This window comes from Passer domesticus, chromosome 21 (assembly GCF_036417665.1).
Source record: "Passer domesticus isolate bPasDom1 chromosome 21, bPasDom1.hap1, whole genome shotgun sequence".
Taxonomy (NCBI): domain Eukaryota; kingdom Metazoa; phylum Chordata; class Aves; order Passeriformes; family Passeridae; genus Passer; species Passer domesticus.
This window is the reverse complement of record NC_087494.1, coordinates 8,063,839-8,073,217: the sequence shown is the minus strand read 5'-3', so window position 1 is coordinate 8,073,217 and position 9,379 is coordinate 8,063,839.

The window sequence follows — 9,379 nt, the reverse complement described above, 5'->3', positions numbered from 1 at the left end:
GCAGCTGAAGCGGGAGGCAGGAGAGCTGGGAGCAGCTGCCCCGGGCCCAAAGCCCATCCAAGCCCAAGTGACAGCGTTTTCCAGCCCCACGCTGCCGGCACGGCTTCAGCCACTGCCCCCTTCTCACCATCAAGGGATTCTTGCCCAGCACCACGAGGCCTCGGAGTGCCAAGTGACACCTCTCCCCGTCCTCGCTCCGCAGGTTCTTTGTCATGATCTCCAGAACACTGTCGCTGCATTCCCTCAAGTCCAGGCACTCGAGGACCTGAAAGGCACAGGGCAGTGACAGGGCACCCGGCCAGCAGCAGCCCCGAACCGCACAGGGCTGGGCCCAGGCAGCAGCACAGGGCACGGGCACCGTCCCAGGCAGCTGCAGCTACGAGAGGGCAGAGAGCTGGGAGGCAGCTCAGCCAGGCAGCACTGGCCTTCAGGCTCACCTCCACAATGAACGCCAGGGCAGGGAAATCCCAGTATGGCATCTCTTTGCTGAGCAGGCCGAGCAGGTAGAATGCAATCCCACAACAAAAGTGTATGGGTGACAGGCGAATTTCTCTCCCAAGAGGAAAAAGGAAACAAGACCCTGAGCCAGTGGGGCAAACCTCTGCCAGGAGTGACACACACAGTTCACATCTTTCCTCACCACCCTCCCAGCAAGGGGCCCTGGGCCATTTGGGAGTTGGTTGCTCCAGAGCACCCTCCTCTCCCAGCCTTTTCCAGTCTGCTTGGCCATCCCTCAGTGACAAGGGCCTCTGGCCCACAGCCACAGGGACTGTGTGGGGCACCCTGGGCACAGAGCACAAGTGGCTGGAGCAATGGGGAGAAGGGGGTCTCACCTGGCCAGCAGACCCACGGCATAGTGGTGGGTGTCAGCACAGAGCAGCGTGTCCCAGGCACCCTTGCGTTCCATTGCCACCACCACATCCTCACAGCGGAGAAGGCAGAGCAGGGACTTGAGGGTCCGCACTGCAAACCTGTGTGCAGAGCAAAGCCCAGGTCACACTGGGAGCACTGGCTCCTTCCCAGGCCACGTGGCAGGGACAGGAGCTCTAGGATGGAGCACCTGTTGGGGCTGGTGGCAAGGCCGTGTTCTTCCTGGCATCCCTTCCAGAAGGTATCCACCTCTCCTGGCATATCCAGAGTGCTGAAGAACACTTGGAAGAGCAGGTGCACAAACAGGTGTGGGAAATACACCTTCATTATACGGGGGATACAGGGCACCTGGAGGACCTTCCACATCACCAGAGTTGCCTGCAAAGGACAAAGGCCCAGAGAGAGCGCTCAGTGACGAGGTGTCCGTGTGGCAGGGCCCGAGCGTGGCAGGGAGAGGCCCGGAGAGACGCAGGGGGAGCAGGGGGCCTGGTGGCCCTGAAGCTGCCCCTGGGCCAGGTTTCAGGCCAGTGCCTGAGGCAGGGAGATGCAGTGGGGAAGGAGGATGAAGAGCTGCTGGAGAGGCAGCCTTGGGGCCAGCAAAGGCCACTTGCAGAAACTCACAGCCAGGGCAAAGACACCCGTTTTGTCCCCATCGGAGGTGCACGTGCTGTGCTCCGGCCACCTCCCCAGCACATCCAGGAGCACCAGCTGTGCCAGCTCCGCAGTCCTGCTTGAGCCCATGATGGTTTTCCACATGGCCGCGGCAGCTCTGCAGGGTTAGAGCTCTGTCTCAGGGGAGTGTCAGACACAGCACCACTGGGAGCAGAGCTGGCTGCCAGTTCTGTCTCTGCCCTCTGCCCCTGGCCAGCAGCAGCCAGGCAGCCCAGCCCTGTGGGGACAGAGCCCTGAGGGGCAGGGAGGGAGCACGGCAGCAGGCTCAGGGGCTGACATGCCAGGGCTGGGAAAGGGAGCAGCCAGAGGGCCCTGGAAGTCTCTGCTGCTCAGACACCTGGGCCAGGCTGTGCAGGGTGATGGGTGGGGAGCCCTGAGCCCTCTGGGCAGCTGGGCCCTTACCTGTCACAGGACGGGGCCACACGCAGGAGTGTCATGACTGCGTCATTTGTCAGTGCTTCAGTGAGATCCAGCAGGGCCATGTCCAGCCTGTGCTCAGCGGAATCATTGGCCAGGAGCCACTGGTGGATGTACCTCACCATGGCGGGCACCTGGAGAAGGCACAGGGAGACTTGGAAAGCTGCCAGAGGGAGCAATGTCCCCAGCTTCCCCAGAGATGTTCTTCCCATCCCACCACACTGTGATGGCCTCAAAGGCTCACAAGGACCAGCAGGTGTGGCTGGGGAGGCCAAGGAGTTCCTGGGAGGATCAAACGCTGGCCACAGGCTGCTTACTTGCTTTGGATGGTAACAATCTTCCTCTACAAGCATATACAGCAGGGCAGCACTGGTCTTGCTTTGGAAGACGGGCGAGTATGGTCTGTACGCAGCGCCCCTGGTGATGGTTTCTTCCTGCCGAATCCTCTTGATGAATTTACAAACGAGCTGTAGGAGAAGGGCAAGAAGCCAGGGATGTTCCATGGAGTGCTCCACACACGGTGCTCGGCCGAGCAGGGACAGCAGGCCCAGCCCAGGTGGGCATGGCTGCAGGTATCTGCGCTGTTTTGCGGAAGCGGCCACGGCTGGATTGCTGCTCTTGTGTGCGCTCCACGGCTGCATCTGGCAAAGAGCGAGCACAGCCAGAGCTGAGGGGCTGCGGGAGAGGCCAGAGAACACAGCCCAGCCCTGCGCTCCCCAGGCAGGGACAGCCCCGGGGTGCCCCAGGGGGATAGAGCACGGCCACTGCGGGGTGTCTGCCTGGGCCCTCTTCTGTCCTGTCCATGGGCATGTCCCCAGGGGATGGGATGGGATGGGATGGGATGGGATGGGATGGGATGGGATGGGATGGGATGCCATGGGATGGGATGGGATGCCATGGGATGGGATGGGATATGCCACAGGATGGGCCCAAGCTGGCTGCAGGCTCCAGTCCTATGGGCCAACTCTGCCACTCACCCTCTTGTGGTGGATGGAATGGCACCACCTCTTCTGTCTCCTGTCCTGGGTCAGCTCCAGAGCCTTCTTCCTCCTCCTCCACCCAGGCCATCCTAGGGTCTCTTGGGGGTCTCTGCTCCATGTCAGTGACTGGAGCTAGTAGCAGGACAGATGCCTTGGAAAAGCTCCAGAGCACCAAGTCCCACGCTCTGCCCTCGAGGGCACTGCCAAACACAAGCCTCAGAAGGCCACAGGTCACCAGGTCCTGAGGTCTGGCCTCGAGGTCAGCTGCAGGAACAACGCCTCAGAAAAGCTCCAGGTCAGACAGGAACGAGTGCGCTGTGCGGGGGCTCCTCACAGCACTGCTCTGTCCCGTCCTGTCCCGTCGCCTGCTCCGAGCGCTGTGGAGTGTTCTTGTCACCCCCAGCTCCTATGTCACCACGTGTCACAAAGGACACACTCCTCCATTCCATGCCACCGTGACCGTGCTGCAGCGTGTCACAAAGGAACCTTGCACACACTGCCACCTGCCCTGGGGCCGCCCCCAGCCCACCCAAAGTGGCCCCGGTTGGAAGGAATCTCTGGCCCCAAGTGTCTAAGGCAGCCCGACAGGATCTTTAGGAAGGGCTCAGCCCATCAGCAAACACTGCTCTGCTCTGCGGGCTCAGGGCAGCAGAAGGAGCCCCCAGGGCTGCCGAGGCAGCCGCGCTGGCAAGGGCACGGGGCCTTCCACGGAAGCTGGCACGGCCTCCTTGGGACACGTCCCGGCTGCTGGCCATCCTAAACCCGCGGCTGTGACAGGCACAGGGAACGTGTGGGCCAGGGCACCAATGCTGCTCTGAGCCCTGGGGCCCGGGCAGCGCTGCCATCAGCAGGTGTGGCAGAGTCCCCGCCCAAGCAGAGCTGCCACCCCCGAGCCCTGGAAGCACTGCTGCCCCTCTCCTGCCCCAGAGACGTGTGCCCCGGGGGGCTTGTGTGCCACAGGGAGCCAAAGCCCACGTGCACTGGGAGCTGTGCTCCTCCCTGCAGGGGCTGTTGGCAGCAGCACCTGGAGCTCTGCTGCAACACTTGGTGTCTGTCAGGAGCTCTTACTACATGCTGGAAGTGTTTTGTTCATTAAAGTAATTTCCTGCAGCACAAAAGCCTCTTTACCGTGATGACACAGAAGAATCTGGCATTAAAGAATCCTCACTTCAGGAAAGCTTTACTTTCCATTTCTCAACTCAAGTAGTTCCAAAAAAGTTGCTAACTCCCCCAATCAATTGTGATGGCCTGAGAACATGAGAGTTGGAAATTGCCTTCCCCTCTCAAAGCAGCAACTCATGTGCCTTGATGTCATGCATTGGGAGTCACTTTACAAACATCACACTACCCAGACGTGAACAGAAGGCCATTCTTTCCTTTCAAATGGTTTTCAACGAACGGATGGTAGCATCCTCATTCCCTTAAGGAATAGAAGCTCTAAAAGAATGCAAGTCCTCTTCTTCCCTGCAGGATAATCAGGACCATGAACAGAAATAGTCACAGGTATTCTTTCTGCCCTCCATAACCAATGCTCCACCAAACCACAGATGCTGTCTTCAAACTGACTCCAATTCCAGCCTAGACCTCTCCCCTTCCAGACAACTCCTTCCCCAACCTGCCCCCCAACACCAATCCCCCCAAACACCCGCACAGGAGCCCTCAACACCCCGCCAGGACCCCCAGCTGTCCCTGTCCCTCCGCAGAGCTTTCCCAGCCTCCAGCAGACCCCCTGGTTCCCTGCACGTGCCGTGGGATGGCCCTCAGGAGGATCTGCTCCAAGGCCTTTCCCGGGAGCAAGCTCAGGCTGCCAGGCCCATGGTTCCTGGATCATCCTTCCCACCGAGCCTTCCTGTGCACGGCTGTTCCCTTGGCACATTTGCGCTTGGCTGGGACTTCTCCACTCACCCATGGCTGCTGCTAAAGGATGGAGAGCAGCCTGGCAAGCTCTTCCTCCAGCTGCCTCTTTCCTCCTGGGGGAGGTAGAACATTCCACAGGCAAGAAACTGGTGCCTCCACAGACCCTGGATCCATGCTGGGACAGACAAGGATGTGAAGTATGTCATATGGAAAAACTCTTTATCACTAACCGCTCGCATTTGTTCTGTCTGTTCCTTTGTTACCCATGGTATAAAGCAATACTCACTTGTTTGTCATACACAGAGGCCCCCGCCTACACAGCTCACTCACACCATGTGGGTTCAAGTCTGATGGGTGCCTTGCACAGGTGGCACAGGGAGTCCCACCTACACGGTCCCGGGTCAGGGGGTGAGCGTCCCCTTGGTGGGTTAGAGTCCCAGAGTTCAGGAGTGGTATGCTAACTGGCATTGATTAAATGTGGCTGGAATTTGGATTGGGAGCTGGTTTAGAGAGTTTATTAAGTCTGGTATAATATCGTGTGTGTGTCCATGTGTTAAATCTGTCAATGCAACATCGTTTATTCTTTCCTTATGTGAAGATAAGGAAGGGAATGTGCTCAACACTGTTACCTTTTTCCTTTGGGGATGGAATGCTATTAATTGGAGTAGAAGTAGTCAGAAAATTGAGTGTGTGTTCCAAGGTTCATCTCTAAGAATGCAAGAAGTGGAGACACAGTCTCAGAGGGAAACAGCGTTGTATGGTTGTCCTGGGTTGACTATATGATGCTTTTATCCCCAGTCGTCTTGTTCTGTTTATACTGAATAATAAGTTTTACACTTTTAAGATTCTCTTCCAGACAGTGAAGAAGGGAGGGAAGAAGCGCACAGTTTGTTTTCAGACTGCTCTCACTCCTACACAATCCTGCTCCTGGACTGTGTTGTCTGCGGATGGACAGACAGCCGGACAGAGCTCCTTTTTACCTTTTTTTTTTTTTTTTTTTTTTTTTTCCTTTTAGTTAGTTTTAGCTAGCTGAGGCAAAGAAGTTCCCTGGACTGTGATTTTTCCTTTTTCTTGGACCTGTTCAAGCCTGCTCTGCACTGAACACCCAGAAGAGCATCGGCAGCTCCACCTGTGGCCCCCTGGCCGGGCCTGGGCCGCGGCGTTTCCAGCACCAGAGAGACTGATCAGAGACTGAGTGAGCCGAGCTGCAACCCGGGGAGGGGACTGTTCTGAGTTTGCTTTTTTTTTTTTTTTTGGAGTAGTGAGAAGTTTATTGTTTAATATTGTTTGGTTTCTATTGTTTAATAAACAGGTTTCTTTCCACTTTTTCTCCAAGGGGGTATTTTCTCCCAAACTGGTTGGAGGGGGGAGGGGCAATTGGAGCTGCTTTTGTAGAGAAGCCCCTTTGGGGGTTATGTCCCAAACAAGCCCCGAACCAGGACAATGGTCTTGCAGATTGGAAATTGAAATTGATTGTCTAGAGAACTTAAAATACTCTGAGGAGGTTCTGGAGGACATAGGTCCCTGGCAGCCTAGCTGGGAATTTTTCCAGCAATAGGATGATATCTTTTGGATGCTTGGAGCACCTTAAGCACTCAGACAATTTTCTAGTTTGTGGGAAAGCCCCTAAGTACCCTTTTGTGTTGTATGAAAGACTGTGAATATGTGGAACTGCATTTGCATTGTCACCCAGAGGGGCTTGGCAGGTGAGGGACAAGGAAGAAGTAGATGGTGAGAAAGGCCAGAGTGACTCTGACACAAATGAGATTTACAAGCTGACAGGAACCAAGTGCAGTAGATCTACCTGCATTTCCACTTTCCGATGACGGGAGTGGCAGGGAAAGCAAAGTGACTGATGCCCTATGCTCCTTGTAACCCTCTGATCTCTTGTTTGTTGTGTAGGGGGTGTAGAGATTGTAGTCCTTGTAGTGGCCCAAACAATTGGCCCATAGAAGAGAGCAATAGCGTACTTCTCTAAACAACTGGATGAAATGAGTAGGGGACAGCCTGAGTGTGAGCAGTTGCTGCTCTTGTTTCAAACATCCAAGAAGCCTGAGAATTCACTCGAGGTCAACAAATAATTGTATTTATCTCACATTCAGTAGCAGCACTTCTTGAGCAAAAGGGTGGGCGTTGGCTTTCACCCTCCAGATTGCTTAAACATCAGGCAGTTTTGGTGGAACAATGTGGTATTACCAAACAAATCTCTTCTCTAGTTAATCCAGCAGCATTCCTGGCCACTCACCAGACAGACAAGGAACCTTTGTAGCATGACTCTATCAAAACCATGAAGTCCGCTTTATTCCAGCTGCCCAGATCTTAAAGAAAGCCCAAATCCAGCAGGAGAATCTCAGTACCCAAATGGGAGTGGCTTTGTAAGAGCAGATCAGTGAAAATCGGGATATACAATTAGCATGGAGCAATAGGGGATAGAAGATAGAAGATAGATACTTGAACCTGTACCTTCTGACCAGCCTGAGGAAAAAGGATCACTATATGAACAGATTCCAAGTATGCCTTCAGAGTAATACGTGCCATGAATCAGTTTGGAAAGAAAAGGACTATTGACAGCTCAAGGAAAGCAAATTAAGCATCAAGAAGAAATCTTAAAGTTGCTGGAGGCAGTACTAGTACCTCAAGAGGTTGCAGATGTGCACTGCAAAGGACATCAGACCCCAAAAGGGGTAACAGGTTGCAAAAAGAGCAGCAGAACAAAGCCATGCTGAGGTTCAGGCACTAATTCCCAAAGGTAAGGAACAATATGACAATGATGTATGTCGTATAATCAGAAAGATCTAGAATTAGCAAGGAATTTACGAGCAGAACAGAAACATATTGTTTTTGCAACTCCTCAGGGATAGACAGTTATACCTGAAAGAGCATTGTGAAAATTAATTAAGGATGAACATAATTGTATACAGTGGGAAGGGGATGCCTTACATAATTATTTGAGAAGGACAAGAGTAAGATGCAACCTGTACTCTAGTGGAAAGCAGGAAACCCAGGGGTGTGAAATAATGTCTCAGAACCAATCCACAAACTAGGACTAGAGTTGAGCTTGCACAGTAGACAAGGGAGAAGATCCTAGATAGCACTGGCAAGTTGACGCTTCTGAATTGCCAAGAAAAGGGGGCTATAAATACCTTTTACATTTCAATGATACCTTCTCAGCATGACCTAAGGCATTCCCAACCCAAAGAAATAAAGCCAAAGGAGTTGTCAAGATTTTGTTAAACAACATAATGGCCTAGTTCAGAGTGCCTTTAGACATCTCCTCTGATCGAGGGCCAGTTTCCTAGCAAATATTGCACAGCAACTTTGCAATAATCTCCAAATCAACAGGAACCTACACATGCTGTATTGGCCCCAGGCCAGCAGCCAAGAGGAAAAGAGGAATTATATGCTAAAACAGCAAATAGTCAAAACTGGACAAGGGGCCAACATACCTTGGACCCAGGCCCTACCTTTAGCTTTATTATGGATTTGAGAAGAGCAAGAACAAAAGAAAATCTGAATCCCTTTGAAATACTGTACAGAAGACCACATAAGCATAACTATCAAGGGGAAGATACTGTACAAGTTGGGGAGGGGTATCTGCAGAGCCATGCTGTGCAACTGACACAACAGCTGCAGAAAATAAATCAACACATTTTGAGCAGAGGAGCAAGAGGATGCTCCTCTCCACAAGTCCAGCCTGGGGACCAGGTATACGTCAAATCCCCTGGGGGAAAGCCTCTTATCCCAAAATGGAAAGGACTCTAATTAGTACTTTTAATCACTTATACAGCCTTTAAAGCTTAAAGCGTTAACCTCTTGGCTACACTATTCCAGAATTAACAGACTTCTGTAAAAGGCAAGAGGAGTCCACAACTGGACCTCAGAAAGAACAGAAGAAACCAAGATGCGCTTCACACCATCATCATCTTCCCGATATTTCTGATCGGAATCCAAGGCACAGTAGGTGACTGTCACTACCATCATGATCTCCTTGGCCTGCGAGATCCTGCTAGATGGAACACTCAAAAATATTCAGGACCTAATTGGCTAAAAGGGATTAATAATGTAAAAACACTTTACACCATTTTAAGGATTAATGACCGAGCAGTTGAAGATTGATGAAAACCTGACTCCATGCCAGCCTTTCTTGACCCACCTGAAAGCAGGATCTCTATGGCTTGTATATTTGAAACTCACAAACCTCTTTTAGATGAGATTACTACAGTGACCATGCACATCCGTGACCTTTCTAAAAAGCAGCGTGTGAGTCATGGATGCGTTCCCAGACACCAAATCATAGGTCTAAAAAGGCTTAAGGGGACGGTTTGGGTCTGAACTGGGAATATGAAATTCTATTGATCAAGAAGTCTTAGCCAATAAATGAAGCACTGTGAGTTCTTATATTGGACAGACACAAACTCCTCTCAGATCAGCCCTGCTAACACTTGCCCAAACCCACAGCCTGGCAGCTAACCTATTAACCACCCTGGCCAACAATACACAGCAGGATTGTTTCCAGCAGTTGTTGGCTTTATGGGGAAACTACAGGGTAACATTTCTTTAGCATTTCAATGTAGACCAGCTCA